General features: G+C 42.4%; 1 protein-coding gene and 1 pseudogene across 4 annotated transcripts in view; one reads left to right on the top strand and one right to left on the bottom strand.

Annotated features, from left to right (window-relative positions):
• LOC112439814 (S-adenosylmethionine decarboxylase proenzyme-like) lies at positions 1–19,163 on the bottom strand (annotated as a pseudogene).
• NNT (nicotinamide nucleotide transhydrogenase) overlaps positions 18,791–23,361 on the top strand; it is a 105,192-nt gene continuing 100,621 nt past the window's right edge. The window contains exon 1 of one of the 4 annotated variants that reach the window (XM_008963360.4): positions 18,791–19,004. The gene's annotated coding sequence lies outside the window, so the exon portion shown is untranslated. Of the gene's footprint in view, positions 19,142–19,242; positions 19,546–19,580; positions 20,922–23,361 lie in introns of those variants that run through there. The other 3 variants (XM_003811010.5, XM_003811009.5, XM_055112395.2) reach the window with 3 other exon arrangements.

The raw sequence follows: 23,361 nt of genomic DNA, 5'->3' as shown, positions 1-23,361 counted from the left end.
AGGGGCCAGAGGCAGGAGGATAGAAGGTCAGAGAGACTTGCTTTTGAAGCCTTTGTATTGGAGTATTGTTTTTCTGGGAGCCTACAGTTGCAGAGATGTGAAATAATAGTAGGATTCTGAAAAGTCCATGAAAGTGCACCCTTCCCTGAGATTGAGCACTCTAGATGCTGCAGTGGGTGTATCCTGCCTGAGGCCATTAAACTAATGAATAAACAACCACTTCTGGGAATCTAGTGCTAAGCAATCTTCTTATTATAATTTTATTATCCATCTAAATTTGCATATTGGGAGGAAAATAATAACAATAATAATAGCTAATATTTAGCATTTACTATGTTCCAAATGAACACTTTACATGGATTATCTAATTTAATTATCTTATATTGAGGTAGATCAGCAGGACTTGTTTTCCAAACACTGGTCACAACCTTGCTAATCAAAACAGGAGGCATTAAAGAAATCGGCTAAATCAGCTAAAACCAAGATGGCAATGAATGTGATCTCTAATTGCCCTTGATCTGTGTTATACACTAATTATAATACATTAGCATGCTAAAAGATACTCACACTGGTGCCATAACAGTTTACAAATGCCATGGCAATGTCCAGAAGCTACCTTATATGGTTTAAAAGAGGAGGAACCCTTGGTTTTGAGAACTCCTCATCCTTTTCTAGAAAATTTATGAATAACCTGCCCCTTATTTAGCATATAATTAAGGAGTAGCTATAAATATAGTTAGCAATCCATGAGTGCTACTCTGCCTATGGGGTAGCCCTGCTCTATCTATGGAGCAGCCATTTTCCTGTATTCTGTTGCTCTTAATAAACTTGGTTTGCTTTCACTTTACTCTGTTGGCTCACCCTTGAATTCCTTCCTGCATGAAGCCAAGAACCCTCCTGGGCTGAGCCCCAGTATCGGGATTCACCTGCATCATCTTTCCTGGAACCCATGAAGGGATTAACAAGCCGAGGGGAACTGCAGGAGACCTTCACTGGACGCCCCCCTACTAACATCAATCAGCACCATTTGCCCTCCATGGATAGGTGTCTCCTTTGTTTCCCCTGCTATTTGGGCAATTGTTTCTATGTTATATGAGGTAGGACAGTTTCCTTGTTTTGCATTTTTTTCTTTCTTTTTTCTTTTTCTTCCAAGACATAGTTTTGCTCTGTCACCCAGGCTGGAGTGCAGTGGCGTGATCTCGGCTCACTGCAAACTCTGCCTCCCAGGTTCAAGCAATTCTCCTGCCTCAGCCTCTTGAGTAGCTGGGATTACAGGCGTGTGCCACCATGCCTGGCTAATTTTTGTATTTTTAGTAGAGACGGGGTTTCCCCATGTTGGCAAGGCTGGTCTCAAACTTCTGACCTCATGATCCACCCGCCTCAGCCTCCCAAAGTGCTGGAATTACAGGTGTGAGCCACTGCACCTGGCTGCATTTTTTCTTTTGTTATTATGAGTGATCCCCCATTGTGCTGACTTTGGAATGTTGGAGTCATGTTGTTCTGTGCCCCCAATTGTTTTGGAATTGTCCCCATAGGATTGTGGGTGAGAATCCCACCATTGAGGACCTTGGGCTTGTGCCTTTGGGGTTCATTGTTGTCTGCCTCCAGGTTGTTCTGGGATGTGTAGCATTTGATGTGGGGGACCGTCATTGGTTGATGCCTGGATGCTCCAGGTTTTTCAGCATTAACTGCTTTTGGCCCTCTAAGATTGTGGGTTAGAGTCCCACTCTAGAGGGATCTAGGTATCCCCTCTAGGATTGTGGGTTAGAGTCCCATCCTTGGGGGATCTTGGTCTCATTTTTTCTTGTTGTCTTTGTCATTCCATTTTTTCTCCAAAATGCTTTCTTCACTTTTTGTGGAATTCAGACTATAAGAATCCTATTTCCTTATTTTAATCTCTCCTTCAATAATTTGCTTATTAAAACTCCTCTTTTGGCCGGGTGCAGTGGCTCAAGCCTGTAATCCCAGCACTTTGGGAGGCCAAGGCTGGCGGATCACGAGGTCAGGAGTTTGAGACCATCCTGGCCAATGTGGTGAAACCCTGTCTCTACTAAAAATACAAAAAAATTAGCCAGGTGTGGTGGCGGGCACCTGTAGTCCCAGCTACTTGGGAGGCTGAGGCAGGAGAATGGCGTGAACCCGGGAGGCGGAGCTTGCAGTGGGCTGAGATCGTGCTACTGCACTCCAGCCTAGAGGACAGAGCCAGACTCTGTCTCAAAAACAAACAAACAAACAAACAAACAAACAAACACTCCTCTTTTGTTGCATTCCATTTGCTAGTGGATGCAGCCATCCATCTCTCTACTGTCCACTCATATCTCATAATTCATTTTCGTTATGCCATGGTAACTGTACTTATGCCTTCTTTGCAGGAATTAGTGGTGATTGCCCTACTGACCTTTCTTGAGGGAAAAGGGAGGTAGGCATTTGAAATAAAAATTAACTAGGCTCTTGCTAGATTTAGAAAAACTTCTATGTCTAGTGGAGATCCTTGTTAGACATGGGGACAATGGCAAGCATCTCAAAGGACTTGCTGCTAGGGTGTCAAAAGCAATTGGATCAAATTCAAATTCTCTTAAAGAGAAAGAGACCGATTTTCTTTCTTTTTTTTTTTTTTCATGGAAGAAAAACTTTAATTGCTGTTTTAAAAAACCTCTGTATGAGGTAGAAATTGGTTTCAATAATATTAGTAAAGAATATGTTCTAGAAGGTGGAGGTAACTGGATGTAAAATTCTGGCAGCAATTTAATAGAACAGTCCTAGACGGTTAGGCTGAGTCCAACACCTAATGAGGATGAAAGCTTTGTCTGTGGGGAATTTTGGATGATACTTGGAGAAATATTACGCTGTGCATAAACCAAATTGAATTCCTTTCACAAGTGTTATAAAGTTTCATATAGTAAAAGGTTTTTTCTACATGCACTTCAATTTCACAGCAAGAGTGGCAGAGAATACCTAAACACAGAAGAGAACATTCGTGCAAGATATCTATTTCCTTGATATAATAATGTATACAATTCAAAATGATTACACTATCATTACATATAGGGCTTTATGCAACTACAGTGTGGTGGTTATGGAAAGCACTGACCCCAGCATCGACATCTAGAAAGCATCCACCACCTTCTTACGTGTGTTCTCTTTTTGCATTTTTTTCTTCATTTTTCTTAATCAACTCTGCTGTTATTGCTGCTTCTTAGCAAAACTGGTAAAAACAAAATTGTAATCATTGAACATAGCACTCTGGCAATCAAGACGCTTAAAACCTTCAATCTTCTGAGGTGAAGAAAACACGGCGCGACATTTGGAACTCTGATTAACAAAGTGATCACAAATTTTCCTGGCTTGAAGACTTCCATAGCTTTCCTGATCAGGTCATCATAGGAGGTGACTTAAGTTTGTTTCAAAGCTAACATAAAAAGATTCTGGTTCTGGAGTGATGCGGATAGTCCAATAAGTTCCATCTGATTTCATTCCATTCATCGGATACCCATAAGGGTTGAACATTTGTGGCATTAATGACAGAACCTGGTATCAGGTTGTGAATTCCACTCTCACAAATGACATCCTTTGCAGTAACGCCATCTTTCATGTAGAACTGGTCCATAACTGCTGCGTCAAGCCCACTCATCAAATTTTCCAGGGTTTGATCTGGCTGACTGATTACCTTTCTGGGAAATCCAGAGTACATAAGTACCAACAGTCAGAATTCATACTTCCCATACAATATGCTGCTCCATTTGGGAAAATTGCATTAAGAAAGTCTATTTCTTCCTGGAAATTCTAGTGTAGGTACCCTTAGGGGGAAGGCTTCATGAAATTCTCACAAGAATAAAAGAAGCTTTGAATTGAGTCAAACCCACTGTAATGCCTAGCAAGCTTCAACAGGGGAACCAGCGCTTTCAGCAAGAGAGTGGTACCACGTGTCTTCAAAATGAAACGTTTCTTGGAGACAAACATGCTACTCTCACTGAGTACACAAGCTTCCTGGTTGTCAGTTTTTGTCACACTTATCATTGAACGTTGCACATCCTTCAAAAGTATGTCCCACTTGGCCGGGCGCGGTGGCTCACGCCTGTAATCCCAGCACTTTGGGAGGCTGAGGCAGGCAGATCACGAGGTCAGGAGATCGAGACCATCCTGGCTAACAGGGTGAAACCCCGTCTCTACTAAAAATACGAAAAATGAGCCGGGCGTGGTGGCGGGCGCCTGTAGTCCCAGCTACTCATGAGGCTGAGGCAGGAGAATGGCGTGAGCTTGGGAGACCGAGGTTGCAGTGAGCCGAGATAGTGCCACTGCACTCCAGCCTGGGCGACACAGTGAGACTCCGTCTCAAAAAAAAAAAAAAAAAAAAAAAAAAGTCCCACTCAGATCTTGGGATAGTGCGAAGATCCCCAGATCCTTGGTTTGCATTGGGCTGCTGCCAGGAGAACCAAACCTCCAGCAGCTTCTCGGTCCCTTCGGAAAAATGTACAGCTTCCATCACCATGAGACTGGCGAGCAATCCACAACCACAGAAAATCAACTAAATTAAACCTTTTATTCTGCTGCTGCTGCTGCCGCGGCTGCTGTGAATTGTTCCAGCTGTGTTACAAAAGTTCAGGTTCCTTTTTTTTTTTTTAAAGACTAATAAAATGACCGGACGCAGTGGCTCACGCCTGTAATCCCATCACTTTGGGAGGCCGAGGCGGGCGAATCACGAGGTCAGGAGATCGAGACCATCCTGACCAACATGGTGAAACCCCGTCTCTACTAAAAATACAAAAATTAGCTGGGCATGGTAGTGGGTGCCTGTAATTCCAGCTACTTGGGAGACTGAGCCAGGAGAATCGCTTGAACCTGGGAGGCGGAGGTTGCAGTGAGCCGAGATCAAGCCACTGCACTCCAGTCTGGTGACAGAGCGAGACTCTGTCTAAAAAAAAAAAAAAAAGTAAAATTTTCCCGGCTTTGTGTGAGTGAAAGTTGAACGTGAATCTTTTGGAAACAGAGGCAGATACAGTTCAGTCTCTTGTATTCCGCTGCTTCCCTGTCAGAGAGAGTAGAGCGAATGCTAGCTAACGTGGCCGGCCATACTGTATAAGCCGAGACTCATTTTCTACTGCAACACAGTTTGGGTCCAATACAAATTAAGAGACCAAGAAATTTGGCCTAAAAATGGTTTGTTACATTATAATACTATTTTACAATTCAACTTATTCTGTAAAAAGGAAGGAGAATGAAGAGAAATCCCTTATGTACAGGCTCTTATGGCTCTCTACTAGGAGCCTGACTTAAGGGACACCTGTAGAATGTGCCTTGCTCATGTTACATCCAGACACCAAAAAGCCACACTAGATACCCTAGATAATCCCCTCCTAGCTACTCCCCATAGAAGGCCCATGGGCTCCCCAACCTGAAGTCTCTTCAGTCCCCCAGTTCTGAGGAGGGTGATCTCACCAGTTCCACAGCACAGGATTCCACCTCCCCTTCCCCTTATTAAACTATCCCAAGCCTATATCTCGCCCTGCCCAAGGAAGTAAGCCCAACCAGTATCACCAGGAGTGGGGTCTCATATCAGCCCCTAAAACTGAACCTATGTTCATTGTGAGAGGTAGCTGATAGAGATGACTGGACAATCAGAATACATGTGTTTTTTTTTTTTTCTATATCTGATTTGGCTTTATGCAAGGAGAAATGTAGCTGGTTTTTAAGAGGAGATGCAGGGAAGTTTGTAGAGAAGTTTGTTAAGTTGACCATGTCCTTTGACTTAACTTGGCATGACTTGCAAATATTGTCCACCTGCTCTATCATAGAGGATAAACAAATGATTTTGGGTACTGCCGTAAAAATGCAGGTAGAATGCTTATAACCAAGGCCATGCCATTTATCATATGGGGGGAGATGCAGTTCCAGATCTGGAGCCTCAAAGAGATTACCAGAGGAGTTGCCAAGATTTTGAATGCAGAAATCACATGGTAACTTGTTTAATAGAAAGCATGAAAAAGTGTGCGGTTAAGCCAGCTAATTATGACACGATTAGAGATGTAACTTTGAAAAGGATGGAAATCCTGCTTTATTTCAGGGCTGTCTGGTTGAGGCACTCAGGAATTATGCTAATACAGACCCAGACTCCCTGGAAAGGTATGCTTTCCTGGGTATGCATTTTATTACTCAGTCTTTCCTTGAGATTAGAAGGAAGTTACATAAGGCAGAAACGACACTTCAAACCCCCATGGGCCAACTCTTTTTTTTTTGGGACGGAGTCTCACTCTGTTGCCCAGGCTGGAGTGCAGTGGCGTGATCTCGGCTCACTGCAACCTCTGCTTCCTGGGTTCAAATGATTCTCCTGACTCAGCCTCCCGAGTAGCTGGGACTATAGACATATACCACCACGTCCAGCTAATTTTTTAGTATTTTTAGTAGAGACGGGTTTCACCATATTGGCCGGGCTGGTCTCGAACTCCTGACCTCAAGTGATCTGCCTGCTTCAGCCTCCCAAAGAGCTGGGATTACAGATGTAAGCCACCACACCTGGCCAGGCCAACTCTTAAACATGGCCTTTGGAGTTTACAACAGTAGGAACAGGGCAGAGGAGGCAGAGAAAACCAAAAGAAATAGTCAAAACACACAGTTCCTGGTGGCTGCCTTGAGCCCCCTACCACCTCAGAGTTACACATCTTGAGGAAGTGCCATGAGATTGGCATCTGGGATGCATAAATGAGAGCCTGACTTAGTGGCCCCTGAGCCAAAGTCAGTGTGCCCTCTGTAAGCAAGAGGACCACTGGAAAAGGGCTGCCCCAGGCTCTGAGGGGGTCAACCAAACCCATAATAGCCAAGAGAACAGAGGACTCATGGGGCCTGAGATCCCCCACAGCTCCCACTGGACACCTTACTATCTCCACAGAGGAGCTTCTGTTACCTTTACATAGCAGGTAACAATATTGAGTCCTTATTGGATATGAGTCAGCCTCTCAGTTCTGACCCATTTCTCAGGGGCATTGTCTTCTTTTACATTTTGAGCACTTTACTGCTTAAAAATGTGTCCCTTATATGGTTTAAAAGGGGAGGAACTCTTGGTTCTAGGAACTCCCCATCCCTTTCAAAGAAAATTTGTGAATAACCCACCCCTTATTTAGCATATAATTAAGGATTAGCTATAAATATTGTTAGTCAGCAATCCATGGGTGCTACTCTGCCAATGGGGTAGCCCTGCTCTGTCTATGGAGCAGCCATTTTCCTGTTCTCTGTTGTTCTAATAAACTTGCTTTGCTTTTACTTTACTCTGTCACCACCCTTGAATTCTTTCCTTCCTACCTGAAGCCAAGAGCCCCAATTTTTGGGTTTGCCTGCATCAATTTGATCTTCAAAACAACCCTATAAAGTAGGCATTATTGCTTACCTATTTTATTCGTATAAAAATACTGGGGCTCAGACATGTAAATTAACTTGCCTAAGATCACACAAATAGTGAGCTACTCAGTTCTAAATACATAGTCTACAAGCTTAAACAATATGCTACACTTTGTCTCCAGAATAAATGGATCACATTGATGCAAACATTCCATTCTTCTTGAATTATATTTCTCACAATAAATAAATAAATAGGCCTCCCAATCGTACTAGCATTTGGAATAATATAAATTTGTGAATGATTTGGAAACCAGCAATTGTCAGTACCAGGAAACATAAACAGTGAGTGTAGACAGCTTTGTCTAAGCTTGATTGTGAAATAAAAGAAAGAGATATGGAACTAGTTTGCAATGCAAGTGTATTAAAGAAGTTTCTGTTGCTATTAGAGTTTTTTTTTAAAATTACATAAACATAAATATGTCAGCTAAAGACAATGAGGCGAAGGACTACATCAGGGAAAAGGGGAAATCAAGGGAGGAAAGGACTGAAGGAGGTGGCAGCTCGCAAATTCAAAGTACAGGCAGCAGGAGTAACTTTGGATGGGAGAAACTCTGTTTCACTGAGAAATGGAAAGAGATGCAGATACTGCAGGAAAAGAGAATGTTGGAAACAAGATGCTCTCCATGTTCTCAGTGAAAAAGAAGGAAAGTGAGGGTGGGGATGTAAAAAAAGAGGACTTGAGGAAAGTGACAACAGTTGCAAAAGCTGCTCTGGGAGGAGTGTGATCCTAGGAAAACTATTGGGTGGTGCAGAGGTCCAGTTGAGGTTGGAAAGTAGAGATTTGCAGGGGCAACACTCTGGACCATTTTGTGATTTCTCTCTAGCAACTCCCCCTTTTTTTTGAGACAGTCTTGCTTGGTGGCCCAGGCTGGAGTGCAATGGCACGATGTTAGCTCACTGCAACCTCCGCCTCCTGGGTTCAAGCAATTCTTGTGCTTCAGCCTCCCAAGAGGCTGGGATTACAGGCATGCACCACTATGCCTGGCTATTTTTTTTTTTTTTTTTTTTTTAGTAGAGAAGGGGTTTTGTCATGTTGCCCAGGCTGGTCTCAAACTCCTGGCCGCAAGCAATCTACTCACCTTGGCCTCCCAGTGTTGGTATTACAAGCATGAGCCACTGCACCTGGCTTCTCTCTAGCAACTCTTGACAACTTGATATAGGCATTGGGAAACCTGTTAGTGGGAATGTAATTTTGTTATGTAGTTTAAGACAGAAGGATTAAGACAGAAGGGGTTGAGAGGCTGTTCATGGCTTAGACTAGACAGAGAAAGGGTTGAAGATGGAAGATAGACAGATTGGAAGGAAAAAGGAATCAAGACACAGAAATAAGGGAGTTGAAAAGAAAGTTGTGGTCAGACCATGAGATGTTGGTGTTGAAAAGTTTAGAGGAAGTTCTGAATGAATAATTAGAACATGCAATATACTACTAATAGCACAATTCAACTAACTGAACTGAGTGCTTGCTGACCAGCAGCAAGGTAATGTAATGTCTGGAAATGCTCATTAATCAGATGATGTACAGAGTCCAAGTAATGTACAGATTCCAAATTTGGCACTTAAAAAGACAGGAACATCAATGTTTAATGTATAAATGTCAGCAAGCAGGCTTTTGCCACTGGCACATTTTGTTTCCCTATTTCTCTCGTTCAATCTATTAACTGCTCTTTTTGTTGGCATGTGGTCAAAACCCAGTATCTTTTTTCTATTTCAACTCCTACAGAATATTCACAATGCTTTCCTTCCTTTTAACAAGTATATTCTGACTGCCTAAGAAAGCCAGACACTCTGTTAGGTGTTGATGACATGCCAATGAATAAGATAAAATATCCATCTTCAAGCAGCTTGCACTTCAGTGCAGGAATTATACAAATAGGAAATAATATGGAATGCAGTGAACCAAATGTTTATGTCCCTGCAAAATTAATATATTAAAATCCTAACCCCCAAGGTGATGGTATCAGGGGGTAATACCTATACCCAATACCTTGGGTATTGGGAGGTGAGCAGGTCATGAGGGCAGAGTCCTCATGAAAGGGATTAGTATCCTTATAAAAAGAGACCCAGAGAGATACCTTGCTTCTTCCCCATGTGAGATAATAGCTGTCTTTGAGGACACAGTCCCTCACCAGACAACAAATCTGCTGCTACCTTGATCTTGGACTTCCCAGCCTCAAGAACTGTGAGAAATAAATTTCTGTTGTTTATAGATGACCCAGTTTATAACATTTTGGTATAGCAGCCCAAACAGACTAAGACAGAGAGTGATAAACACTATAATAATGTTAAAACTTGAGTCTTATGGAAGGGCACTTAACCTTGGATGGTCTGGAAAGGCTTCTGTGTAAAGGTCTCATCTCAAATAAAATTAAGGATTAGTAGGATAATCCAGGAAAATGAATGGGGAGGGAAAAATGAGAGGGACTTGATGTTCACAGAGGACTCTCTCTTTCTCTCTATAAAGGGGCTTCTGTTTTCCTTGCTTCTCTTGGTACCTTCATTCCCACAGGGAAGTCATTTTAGCATCCCCTCTCAGAGGATACTCTTTCCCACCAGAATCATTGAACTCAGAACCAAAAGACCTACAGTTAAGTCTCAGCTCTAATTCTTGTTGTTGTGACTTCAGATGTATCAGTTTACCCTAAGCCATTGTTTCTTCACCTTAAAACAGGAACAGGCTGGGCGCAGTGGCTCACACCTGTAATCCCAGCACTTTGGGAGGCCGAGGTGGGCGGATCATGAAGTCAGGAGTTTGAGACCAGCCTGGCCAATATGGTGAAACCTCATATCTACTAAAAAATACAAAAATTAGCTGGGCATGGTGGCGTGTGCCTGTGGTCCCAGCTATTCGGGGGGCTGAGGCAGGAGAATCGCTTGAACCTGGGAGGTGGAGGTTGCACCACTGCACTCCAGCCTGGGCAACAGAGTGAGACTCCATCTCAAACAACAACAACAACAACAAAAAACCCAGGAATAATAGAACCTTCTTCCGAGTTATTAAAGTGATTAAATCAGGTAATACATGTCAAGGTGGTGTGTAAACTGAAATATTACACAGAAAGTAACTATTCTTACTGTCCTAAGGTGGCATGATTTATGCTTTTGGACTCTTGAGCCCATTGTGGAGATTAAGAAACAAAGAATCTGTAATCACCAATATGAATTTATAGTTACTTTTCAGGTCTGACAAGTTTAAACCCTGAAATTAATTGTTCCCTGAGGCTTTCTAAAATTTTTGAGTTAATGCTATAAATTCCTACAATTTGTTGTCTACTCAAAAGCCACTACAGAGGGATGTAGTGCCTAAACTGTCACCTAACAGTAGAGTGTGCCAGCAATGCAATCTTTAGAGTACCTTGGACACTCTATCAGATAAAAAGATCACTTGAAAGGGGAATTTGACAATTAACATGCCAAATAAATGTTGAAAACACTGACTAAAGATGAGGTGTGGGGTAAGGGAGATGAAAAACCTCTTTATCCCAAATTCAGGATGGCATCCTGAACCTTCAATGTTTGCTTCCACTGATAAGAAATGATTTCATGAAATTGCTTTCTTAATCTACAGGCAATTCATTTGAAAAATTTATGCCACAGGAAAAGAGGCACTAATGAATATTTTCAGTAAGCTGAATGTACCGAATGTACCTTACTTGTATTTTTTGGTTGTGAGAGTGAGGGACTTAGTCTCAGAATAATTACAATACTTAACCTTTTTTTTCTAATTTTACAAAGAAACATTAAAAAAACAGCAAATTTGAAAGAATTTTATATACTTCCCTGTGTATCTACCACCTAGAGTCTGCCATTACTATTTTACTACACCTGTCAGGCTTATTTTTTTAATTAAACATTTTATTTTGAGATAATTGGAGATTCACATGCAGTTGTATGAAATAATACAGAGAGATCCCCCCCTGTAGGCTCTACCCAGTTTCCCCTAAGGGTAATATTTTGCAAAACTATAGTACAATATCATAACCAGGGTATTGACATTGATGTAATCAAGATACAGAACATTTCTATCACCGCAAGGATTTCTCGGGTTGGCCTTTTATAGCCACAGCTACATCTCTTTTACCCTCATCCCCTCCTCAAACTCTGGCAACTACCAATCTGTTCTCTATTTCGATAACTTCGTTTTTTCAAGAATATTATATAGTGGGCCAGGTGCAGTGGCTCATGCCTGTAGTCCCAGCAGTTTGGGAGGCCAAGGCAGGCGGATTGCTTGAGGCCAGGAGTTGAAGACTACTCTGGCCAACATGGTGAAACCCTGTCTCTACTAAAAATGCAAAAATTAGCTGGGCATGGTGGCAGATGTCTATAGTCCCAGCTACTTGGGAGCCTGAAGTGGGAGAATTGCTTGAACCCAGGAGGTGGAGGTTGGTGTAAGCCGAGATTGAACCACTACACTCCAGCCTGGGTGACATAGGGAGATTTGGTCTCAACAACAACAACTATATATATACACATTATAAATATATATAATAATACATATACTTATATATATACATTATATATTAAATATAATGTATAATGTATATATAGCTATATAATCTATAATTATAGATTATAGCACTTTGGGAGACTGAGGCAGGAGGACCACCAGAGGCCAGGAATTTGAGACCAGCCTGGACAACATAATGAGACCTTCATTTCTACAAATAAAAGAGAATGTTACGTAAATGGAATAGTAAGTATGTAATCTTTTAAGACTGGCTTTTCCCTCTTAGCATAATTCTCTGGGGAGCGATCCAAGTTGTTGAGTACTTCAGTAGTTCATTCATTTTCATTGCTGAGTAGTCTTCCATGGTAAGCATGTATAACAGTCTGTTTAACCATTCACCTGTTGAAGGACATATGGGCCGTTTCCAGTTTTTGGCTCTTATGAATAAAGCTACTATGAACAATTATGTACAGGTTTTTGTGTGAACATACATTTTTGTTTCTTTGTGACAAATGCCTGGGAGTATAAATGGTAGAACCATATGGTAGTTACAGGTTTTTTAAAGAAACCATCAAACTGTTTTCCAGTTCGACTATATCATTTTATACTCTCAGCAGCAATGTATGAATAATACAGTTTTTCCCCACCCTTGCCAGATTTTGATATTATCGCTATTTTTCATTTTAGGCATTTTTTTTTTTTTTGGACAAGGTCTGGCTCTATCACCCAGGCTGGAGTGTAGTGGTACAATCCTGGGTCCTAGCTCACTGCAACCTCTGCCTCTCAGGCCCAAGCCATCTTCCCACCTCAGCCTCCTGAGTAGCTGAAACTACAGGCACATGCCACCACGCCCAGCTAATTTTTGTATTTTTTGTAGAGATGGGGTTTCGCCATATTGCCCAGGGCTGGTCTCGAACTTGTGAGCTCAAGCAATCTGCCCACCTCGGCCTCCTAAACTGCTGGGATTACAGGCATGAGCCACTGTGCCCAGCCCTGTTTAGGCTTTCTTATAGATATGTAGTGTTGTCTCATTGAGTTTTAATTTTCCCTTCCTTAATGGCGAATAATGTTGATCATCTTTTCATGTGCTTATATTCCTCTTCTGTGAAACGTCTCTTTATACCTTTTGCCCATTTTCTATTTGAATTTTGTTTTGCTGTTAGGTTTTAAGAGTTTTTAAGAAATATATATATATATATATTTCTTAAATATGTATTTCTTAAAAAAAGAAAATATTTCTTAAATATTTTCTTAAATATTTATATATTTCTTAAATATATATTTATATATTTCTTAAATATACATAAATTTATATATATATAACTGATTGACTCTTTTGCAGAGCTAAATTTTTTTTTGCTTTTGGTTTGTTTTGTTTCTTGTTTTGAGACGGAGTCTCAGTCTTTTGCCCAGGCTAGAGTGCAGTGGCGCAGTCTTGGCTCACTGCAACCTCTGCCTCCTGGGTTCAGGCGATTCTCCTGCCTCAGCCTCTCGAGTAGCTGGGATTATAGGCGCCTGCCACCATGCCCAGCTAATTTTTGTATTTTTAGTAGAGATGAGGTTTCACCATGTTGGCCAGGATGGTCTCGAACTCCTGACCTCAAGTAATCCGCTCATCTTGGCCTCCCAAAGTGCTGGGATTACAGGAGTGAGCCACAGCACCTGGCCTTTTTTTTTTTCTTGACAAGGTTTAGTTTATCAGTTTTTCCCTTTATAAATAATGCTTCTTTAGTCCTTCAACATAAATAAGGTAAAAAAATAACGCTTTTGGTGTCAAGACTATTCCTAGGTCCTGGAGATTTTATCCTACTTTTTTCTGAAAGTTTTATGGTTTTACATGTAACTGTGTATTCCATCCTGACTTTACTGTAAAAATCTGTGAGACTTAGGTTGAGGTTCATTTTTGTTTGACTACAGATGTCCAACTGTATTAGTACCATTTGTTGAAAAGACTATCTTTCCTTCATTGAATTGCTTTCGCACCCTTGCCAAAAGTCAGATGCATTTTTTAAAACCTATGATGGGCTAGACTCTGGGCTATATTCTTTACATAAATTCTCTTCTCCTCTTCACAATGGCCTGTTAAATAGTTATTGTCTCCATATTTTTTATAGTTGAACTATCCCAAGGGTACTCAGCCAGACTCAGGATTCAGTCCAGTCTTCTTCCACAGTGGCTGCTGCTTATTGATCTAGCTAACTTTTATTTAGCGTTTGTTATGTGCCAGCACTGTGCTAAGCTTGAGGAAATAAGAGTTGAACAAGGCTTCCTAGAATACTTCACAGAGGAAGAGACAAAAGCTACACCTTAGAGGATGAACATAAGCTTGCAAAGAAAAGGTAGAGCAGGGAGAGCATTCTAGACTGAAGGAAAAGCATGCGAAAGGCAAGGAAGTATGGAATTGCTCTATACATTCAAGAAACATCCAGCGTTTTGCTACAGCTAAAAGGAGGGTAGTAGAGAATTTTCTCATGTTTGGCTGGAAATGTTTGTGGATATCTCAATGGCAATGACCAGCAGGCAGCTGGCTGCAAGAGTCTGGAGCTTAGGAGAGAGGTCTGGGCTAGAGATTGAGCTTTGGGAGTGGTCCTAGCACAAGTAACATTGTACACAGAGAAAGCATTAGAGTTAATAGGAGAGAGGGCCAAGGGAACATTAGAAACATGTGCACATTTAAGTGGTAAAATAGTTGAGAATGAGCTGGGTGTGGTGGCACACACTTGTAATCCCAGCTACTTTGGGAGTCTGAGGCAGGCAGATCACTGGAGGCCAGGAGTTCAAGACCAGCCTGTCCAACATGGTGAAACCCCATCTATCAAAAATACAAAATCAGCCAGGTGTGGTGGTGGTCACCTGTAATCCCAGCTACTTGGGAGGCTGAGGCAGGAGAATCACTTGAACCCATGAGGCAGAGGTTGCAGTGAGCTGAAGTCACCCCACTGCACTGCAGCCTGGGCTACAGAGTGAGACTGTTTCAAAAAAAAAAAAAAAAGAAAAAGAAAAAGAAAGAATTGATAATAAATGGTAGGAGGAGAGGAGATAGGAGAGTATAACAAACCAGTGGAGGTGAGATATTCTGGTTTTTATTTTTCTATTATGGGTAACATGTAGCATAAAAAAAGATCTTCAAAGAGATGATGCTTTGCAAAACTTATATTAAATTAGAATTTTTAATCAAACGCAAAATTTAAAAAGTGAAATATTATAAAAATGTTAAGCGTGTTAAAGCAAACTAAATATGGCCTGAGAAAGACTCCGTACTTCTATATTTGAGTCTTTGTGGATGAACTGTAATCTAACTTAATAAGCAAAATTGAAAACCTAACTTAATAACTACGCACCTGTAACAGTAGCTGAGTGGTGGCCAATCCCAGCAGCCATACTTCAACCACTCATAGACTACTGAATGTTCAAACTGCATTCAAATAAGGCAAACGCTGAGCTGTAACCAATCTCACTGTTTCTGTACCTCATTTCCAATTCCTGTACTTCACTTTACCTTTTTTGTCTATAAATTTGTTCTGACCACAAGGCACCCCTGGAGTCTCTGTGAATCTGCTGTGATTCTGGGGTCTGCCCGATTCATGAATGGTTCATTGCTCAATTAAACTCCTTTAAATTTAATTTGGCTGAAGTTCTTTTATCAAGTACTATTATGGGGTTTTATAATCAAGTAGTTTGATAATGGTGATAAATATATGATATATAGAAATTGCAGGAAAAGTTCAATTAGGTTGAGTGCTTATTAAACCAGTAAACCGGGTATATAACTAAGGAAAATTTTCCCCAATTATTAATACAAAATGACTTTCACCTGAATTTCCCTCAAATAATTTGGATTTTCACTTTAAACTCAATAACTGGCAAATCCATCCCTCTTCAAAAAACAAAGAAACTCCCCCCACAAAGACCCCCAAAACCCTCTTTACAGTGTGTTACCCTTAAACACACAGAATGCCCATGTAGTGGGCTGAATAGTGTTCCCCCTCAAAGTATCTGTGTCCGCCTTTATTTGGAAATACAGGCTTCGTAGATGTAATTAGTCAAGGATCTCAAGATAGAAACCATCCTGGACTTAGGGTGGTCCTTAAGACCACTGACTGGTATCTTTATAAGGGAGAGGAGAGGGAGGTTTGGACACAGGCACATAGAGAAGAAGGCAATGTGAAGATGGAGGCAGAGATTGGCTGCATTTATAAGCCAAGGAACACCAAGGACTGCCAACAACCAACAGAAGCTCTGGCAGAGGCATGGGATGGTTTCTCCCTCAATGCTTCCAGAAGGAATCCACCCTGCCAACCCCTTCGTTTTGGGCTTCTGACCTCCAGAACTGTGATAGAAATGATTTCTGTTGTTTTCAGCCATCCAGTTTGTGGTAATTTCTTACAGCAGCCCTAGGAAACTAACATAGCTTCTACTCCTCACCAGCTTCCCAGACCCCCTAAACTATGATTACACAGATAATTTTCTTTTCTTTTTTTTTTTTTTGAGATGGAGTTTCACTCTAGTCACTCAGGCTGGAGTGCAATGTGATCTTGGCTCACTGCAATCTCCGCCTCCTGGATTCAAGCGATTGTCCTGCCTCAGCCTCCCAAGTAGCTGGGGTTACAGGCACCTGCCACCATGCCCAGCTAATTTTTGGGTTTCACCATATTGGCCAGGCTGGTCTTGAACTCCTGACCTCAGGCAATCCGCCTGCCTTGGCCACAAAGTGCTGGGATTACAGGCATGAGCCACCGCGTCCGGCCAATTTTTTATATTGATTTAAATATCCATAGGTTTTTGTAATTGGTACTTACATGAATATGCAAAGGACAATATTCACAGTAGTATGCTATGAGTTAGTTTTTTAGATGCTCACAGAAATTTCAAATGCAAACTGGTTTTACTTATGTAGCTTAAACAAATGCCAATTGTTGAACTTTGTGCTGGCTCTTTAATATCAGTTCTCTTTTTTCTTCCAGTTAATGTTGATTAGCATCAGCTCATTTAGTCAGTTAACATTTATTTCCTAAAATCAAACACTCTTGATTGGTCAGCCTGGGAGAAGAGGGCTAAGATTAAGGTTAGTGATGGTTCCCTTAAAACCTGTCGAGTGTCTGCATTGTTAGACACACTGAAATCTAAGAATCCCGTCTCTCTGGGGCTGTTCACTTTACTAATAATTATTTATAAAAGGGAAGCTGAGACAATAAATTGCCAATAACCATGTAACATAATAACCACAATGAAAAGACATTAAAGCTACCTTTTCTGTAGCCTGATTTTACCTAGATGGTGGGTTTTGGTAACAAGCCATCACTAGAGGTCAGTTTTTGATTACATGTCTTCTCAGGTTCAGCCTATGTTTTGATTTTTGGCTACTGGGCACCTCTCTGGTTTTTAGGCTTTAAAGCAGATCCAAATGTTATATTATAGTCTTGTAAATGTTTCATCCTTTTTGCTTCTGATAGATTAGAATTCTAATTATTAAAAACTATTTTTAAGCATTTGTGACTACAAAAACTCCTAAACTTCAAATGGTTTAAATTTTGATGTTTATCTTAATTTTAAAATATTTTAAAAATTATTCAATAATAGAACAATCTGTAATGAAAACTTACACATATGTGAGAGGTACTATTTTAAGATGAGAGTTTTCAGGTCAAATTAGTCAGGGAGGAAAGAGTAGATGTCAGAGTGGGAAAGGCCCTTAAAACTTAATAGGGAATATCAAATCTCTACAAAAATTTTATTCAAGACAGTGTCTAAGACTTAGAAGCGACTAACTTAAAAGCAAACTTTTGGAACTTAATCCTATTTTCATTGGGGATTCCGTTTATGAATAATATGCTGTAATTATACGTAGAAGCTTAAGGACTGAAACAGAGCATTCCAAATGACAAATGTTTTCTCCTGAAGAAATGGCACCCAAATTATGTTGTACAAGTAAGCGGAATAAAATAATCATATGCTTGTTATTAAAATTATCATATGCCTATCATTCATGATTTTCAAAAGTGAAAAACAGTATGTTATCTTTGAGTTTGTTTTCATGTGATACAAACTTATAAGCAAGTCAAAATTAAATAATGTACTGAGCATTAATTTAAGCCAGGGTTTTTCAGCCTCAGCGCTATGGACATTTGGGGCTGGATAATGCTTCGTCGTGAGGGGCTGTGCAGTGTGAGGTGTTCAGTAATATCCCTGGCCCCAACCCATTAGATAGGTCCCCTCTCCAATTGTGACAACCAAAATGTCTCTAGACATTGCCAAATATCCCTCGGAACTAAATTGTCCCCAGTTGGGAACCACGAATTATTAATCCCTAAAAGACAAAGCAGCAACTCCTGACCCCTACAAAAAGTTTTAAATCAATAACTTAGTTTAAAATCCTTACTAAGTGGGATCATTACTAATCTCACTTCATTGTACCTTCAGTATCTGGAAACCGTCCCTATGGTCACACTTACCACGGCTCATTATTATTTTAAAACATGGGGCTGTGTCATTTCCTGTCTGTGAGTTTGGACTGCAGTGGGGATCCATTAGTTGAATGACCTTCTGTGTAGGTTAATCACAAGACAAGTTCTCAAACTAAGGGTTTCCCTGCGGCTCATTTCTTTTTAAAGTTATGGAATACCTGTTCTGCTTATACCTTTTAGATTCATAATTATTTTTCTTGTATCAAAATTTCAATTAATAGAAAGAAATGACGTTACTGACACTTCATGATGATTAAGTTTTGGGCAAGTGAACCATTTTACACTCTATTTTTTATTCCTCCCACTTTTAGTCAGAATACACCTGCAGAATAAGTAACAGAACTGTGTGAAAAGAACGACTAGGTCATTACGGTTAATAGTTTTACAAAAACAGCCGAGGCCTGGTCTGGAAAGCTCACAACCTCCACCCAGATGCTTTCCAGCCTCGGGGATATTCGTACTAGCAGTGACACTAGCCAGCTTCCTCTAGGCTGGCTCTGATGTTGGAAGACAAGCACGCAGATGTATGTTACTTTTCAAGCCTGGACATCGTTTCTGAGGAATTTAACTCCACCTCTCCTGCCAGAATGGAAAATCAACGCCCCCATTCCCGCCCTTCACCAACCCCTCTCCGCCTGCCCCTTTCCCTTGGGTCCTCTCCTGTTACAGAAGTTCTGATTTTTCCTAGCGAGCTGGAGGAAAGGCAGGTACCCGGAGTGGAGTTATATTACCTGTTTCTTTGTTCTGGTGGGACCCCAGAGAGGACATCACGCTTTGTAACTGGTTCTTCAAGGGGAGAAGCAAATGTGTCCCTGAAAACTTCAGCTGCCGCGTTTGGCACCAGGTTTGATTGACAAGGACTGGCGGAGGGAAAGCGCGGAGGCTGGGCTGGGGGCCGCAGGCCGAGGCAGAGACAAAGAGGTTTTGCCTGTCCCCGAGAGTGGAAGGGCCCCTGGGGGTAACTAGCCTTTGAGCTCAAAGAGGCATTTCGTGAGGTCGCCTTTTGGTTCGGAGAGCGCGCGGCGATCGGGTGGAGGGGGCCTGGCGGGAAGAAAGCCGGGGCGGGGAAGGGGCGCGGGCCGAGGTGGGAGCGGAGCTGCAGTCACGTGGCCGCCCGCCGCCGCGGAGTTGGGGCTGTTCTTCCGGGTTGGAGGCGCAGCGCCGCGGGGCCCAAGCCCGGGTCTGCCAGCGCGACGTCCTCTCGCGGCCCTCAGGGCACAGCCCAAGGCTGTCAGCCTCCCGGCCCAGGTGAGCGCGACGGCACTGACGGGTGCGGGCAGCCGGGGCGCGCGCCTAGGGCGCAGCTGGGAAAGGGGCTCGGGCCTTCCCTGAAGACCACGGCCCTCGCCGGGAGAGAGACCTGTCAAAGAGCAAAGGGGGGCGGGGTCGGCGGTGTCCCGGGCGCAGGGTGCACTGGGGTGTCCGCAGGCCGCAGGCTTAGGTGGGGAAGAAGAACTGTGCCTCTTGGGGTCCCTTTCTCGTCTCCTGCTGGGGCGATGTCGAAGGGAGTGGGCTGGTGGATTTGGGAACTGGGTCCCCGCAGAGGGCAGGGAATGAGGCGGCAGCTGTGCAGGTGCAGATATTTGCAGCTTTGGGGGACAGCGAGAGTCGTACGGGGTCATTTCGGCCCTCAAGATCGGGGGTGGTGGAGAGGGAGGTCATAGAGGACTTTCGATGGGCGGTTCATCCAGAGAGGTGGCAGCGGGATGCCCTTGAGGTATGCTTGACCCTTGAGGGAGTTCGGAGAGGGTGTCCGGCTGGGGACATAGGAGATTGCGAGCACAAATTGTGAGTGTGAGTTGGGGCGGTCTGGCGGTGGTGGGTACAAGTTTCTGGGGCCTAGGCTGGTGAGGAGGAAGAGACAGCGGAGAGGGCGACCTGGGCAGAGCTAGTTCAAACTCAACAGCCGGAATGACTATTTGCAGCCGTGGCCAATCGGCTTCCTAGGGAGGTTATAAATAGCGGTCTCGTGCAGATGCCAGCGGGTGGCAGTTAGTTGCCGAGCAAGGGACGGCACCGGTGGCAGTAGCCGTGACACCAGTGGCTTTGGGTGAGGTCACGGCTCCTGCCAGCCGAAGCTGGCTCAGTAGGGTATTGTGTCCTTGCTGGTATGTCTCGCTTTTAAAAGCGTGACTTGTTTATGGTTGCCTGTGTCCTTTATTCACCCTGTGGCGCCGGCCAGTCCTTAGGTGGTCTGTTTGTCAGGAGTCTTGTAGGACAGACTTATTCAGAGAAGCACGTGGGGCTTAGGTGCCTACCTACTCTTCTTATTTAAAGTGTGCCCCTTTTCTTCATTGCACCCCTTTTATTTGTAAACCTTGACTTTTTATTAACAGACAGTTTAGGATCGCCTTCTTTCCAGCAGGTGCGCTTAGGCTGCTTACCTTGGTGATAGAATCAGTTTTCCACAAGGCTACAGAAACATTTCCTTTTCAAAGGAAATTTTCTGAAAATCCTTGGAAAATGTGCTCAATAGGTACTTAGGCTTAAGGTCACCTAGCCCTATTCATTCAGTCAAAAATACTGACTTCCTCTGTGTTGTGCAAAGCACTGGGGGAGAGTAATACCAAAGTGAATATAACAGCTGATAAGGATATTCTCAGTCCTGGCAACAACCCTGAGAGGTAGGTGCTGTTATTTTATTTTTTTCAAGTCTCGCTCTGTTGTCCAAGCTGGAGTACAGTGGCACAATCATGGCTTACTGCAGCCTGGAACTCCTGGGCTCAAGTGATTCTCCCACCTCAGACTCCCAAGTAGCTGGGACTTCAGGCTTGCACCACCATGCCCTGCTAATTAATTTTTTTTTTCAGCAATGGGGGTCTCACTGTGTTGGCCAGGCTAGTCTTGAAATCTTGGCCTCAAGCGGTCCTCCCCACTAGCCTCCCAAAGAGATGGCATTATAGGCGTGAGCCACTACCCTGGCTGGGTGCTATTATTCCCCATTTTAAAGATGAGGAAATTAAGTACAGGGAAGTTAAGTGACTTCCCAAGGTCACACAGCCAATAAGTTGCAGAGTGGGGGCTTCCAATCCACAGATCCAGAGCTGACTCTCTTAAATATCTGTGGTATCCTCCCTCTTTAGGTTGAGTGCTTGCCCTCAAGGATTTTAATATCTAATAGGGGAAATAACCCATATAAGTTACATTAAACATACATATGAAAGCAATGCTTAAAAATTTGTGCTTTTTTCCCCTAATTTTGAGTTATAAAGTTTTTTTCTTATTGCTTCAAAGCCACAGGAACACATGGATAAATGAGAGCTTTACAGTGAAGATGGAGGAAAATGTGATGATTAAGATGGAGTATTATCTTTTGTATAAACCTGTACAGGCCAATGATAAGATAGTTTAAATATTCTCTATCTTTCAGGGCCATTTGTATTTGGTTTAGACTTAGTGATATGTATTGCTTTTGCCAAGAAATGACCTCCTGATCTCTGCCTTGTATGTTCACAGTTGAATCAAGTGGAATTTTTCACAGAAATTGGCCTATGAAGGCTTTGGCCCTACTGATGTCTGATGCCCCTGCCAAGGATCTGCTGAACATCAGATTACCATTTTCCAAAGTAGAAGGAACAAATTTTCCAGATTTCAGGCCATGAAATAGGACTTCAGTTTTATAGCATTACAAAGTCTCATCTAATCATAAAATTTCTAGAGACTAAAATGGCCTTTGAAACCTGTGCTTTTTTTATAGTTGAGCTAACTGAGGCAGGGGGAGGTTCAGGTCGAACAGTAAGTGAGTGGCAGATTTGGACAATATAGGACTCTATTAAAGCTCAGTTCACTCTTTTGCTGATGAGGTCTGGGAACTCTTTGTCAGCCCCATAAAAGTGGTGGTTGTTGGGGAGTTGGGATGATCCAAGAAGAGAAACTTGGGTAAGTGGGGAGGTTGGGATAGGAGTAGGTCACTCAGTAATGGTGGGGAAAAAAAACTCACTCAAGACAAGAATAATCTTCTACACATCTTTGCAACTCCCTTAGTTCTTGGCATAGATTCGGTAGGGGTTTTGAATATGTAGCTGAATTTCGAGCTAATTTTCTCTTTATTCTCAGCCATGATAACTCTAGATGTGACCCATGAATGAATGAGTAGGGTATTTATGAGACTTGAGAATACTTTAGGACTGAAATGAAATGACATGATATGTGGAAACACTTTGAACATGTAAAGCTGTCTGTCCAAATGCAAATAATTATTCATACATATTTTTAATTGCATGCCAAAACACATCTTGCATTCTTTCTTCCTTAGCTATTTTTCATTTGATTCTCTTCATCTCAAACGGCTTTCCCTTCCTTTTCTGAGCTCTAAAAGAGGACACAATCTCATTCTTTGATCCTTCAAAGGACTCTGAGCTTGTGTTACTCTGTTACTCTACTTTGTAGTGTTATTATTTGTTGACTTCTTATCTCCAGGAAAATTCCAGTTTGATTCTACAAGTGCTTCTTAATGGCAAAACTCTGCCCTTGGTATATATTTGTTGAATTAAGGGGCATCTTATGAATAAATATGCTCCCTGGATTAAAAATTTCCATTACCAGTGCTGCTTTCTGGTATTTTAAAGATGTTTCTTCAAGGAGTTGTGGCAGCAGGTTTTTTTTTTTTTTTTTTTTTTTTTGAGACAGAGTCTTGCTCTCTCGCCCAGGCTAGCAGGCTGGCAGGCTGGAGTGTAGTGGCATGATCTCAGCTCACTGCAACCTTTGCCTCCCAAGTTCAAGCAATTCTGGTGCCTCAGTTTCATGAGTAGCTGGGACTACAGGTGCGCACCATCACTCCTGTCAGGACTCTGAGCCCGAGCTAAGCCATCATAACCCCTGTGATCTGCACATATATATCCGGATGGCCTGAAGCAACTGAAGAACCACAAAAGAAGTGAAAATGGCCAGTTCCTGCCTTAACTGATGACATTCCACCATTGTGATTTGTTCGTGCCCAACCCTAACTGATCAATTGACCTTGTGACATTCCTTCTCCTGGACAATGAGTCTCAGGAGCTCCCCACTGAGCACCTTGTGACCCCCACCACTGTCTGCAAGAGAAAACCTCCTTTAACTGTAATC

The sequence above is a fragment of the Pan paniscus genome, chromosome 4 (assembly GCF_029289425.2).
Source record: "Pan paniscus chromosome 4, NHGRI_mPanPan1-v2.0_pri, whole genome shotgun sequence".
In the NCBI taxonomy this organism is placed as follows: domain Eukaryota; kingdom Metazoa; phylum Chordata; class Mammalia; order Primates; family Hominidae; genus Pan; species Pan paniscus.
Note: the sequence above shows the minus strand (reverse complement) of the source record. Positions and strands in the feature narration are given on the sequence as shown.